The sequence below is a fragment of the Terrapene carolina genome, unplaced genomic scaffold, assembly GCF_002925995.2.
Source record: "Terrapene carolina triunguis isolate 2854851 unplaced genomic scaffold, T_m_triunguis-2.0 Scaffold714, whole genome shotgun sequence".
Taxonomy (NCBI): domain Eukaryota; kingdom Metazoa; phylum Chordata; order Testudines; family Emydidae; genus Terrapene; species Terrapene triunguis.
Genome location: NW_020665065.1, coordinates 15,095,333 through 15,096,109, shown reverse-complemented (window position 1 = coordinate 15,096,109; position 777 = coordinate 15,095,333).

The following is a 777-nucleotide window of genomic DNA, read 5'->3' as shown; positions in this document are numbered from 1 at the left end:
GGGGCTGTCAGTCCTGGCTGGTAGGGCTTAAGGGGCTTTGGCCTGACAGGCCCGGGTGGCGGGACTGATAACCCAAGCCCTGCAGCCCCAGGCTCAGGCTGTCAGCCCCGGTTCGGTTAACAGGGAGAGCTGGATAATGGAGGCTCGGATAAACAAGGTTTTATTGTATATGTTGGGTTTTTTTTTCACAAAATGTGAAAACCCAAATTCCGCGTTTTTCCCTGGCAAATGGAGTTCTAGGATCCCTGCTGACCAGCGAGGAGGCAGATGCAGATGCAGCCTCTTACCGCAAGGGACTGCTCCAATTCCCAGCTCCTGGAGCCCACAGGCAGGCAGTGACGGGCCAGTGGGGCCCAGCCCATGGGGCGAGAGCTAAGCCCACTCCAGGGGGGAGGCGGGTCTGCCCAGCAGCAGCTCCATCCCCTGCTGGAGGCTCAGGTATGAGGAGGGGGGACTTTGGGTGCCAGTGGGGAGAAATAGCATTTGGGGAGCGACGAATGAAGGATGTGTTGGGGGAGGGGTAAGGGAGATTGAGGGGTGGGGAGGAGGGGGAGGGTTAAAGGAGGTTGAGGGCTGGATGGGGCAGGGGGTGGCACGTGGGGAGGTGAAGGAGGGCTAAAGGAGACTGAGGGGCAGGAGGGGTGGGTCTGAGAGAGGTTGAGGGGTCATTTGGGGCAGGGAGTGGGGTGTGGGGAGAGCTGAGGGAGGGGTGGGGTTAAGGGAAATGAAAGAGTCATTTGGGGCAGGGAGTAGGGTGTGGGGGGAGCTGAGGGAGGG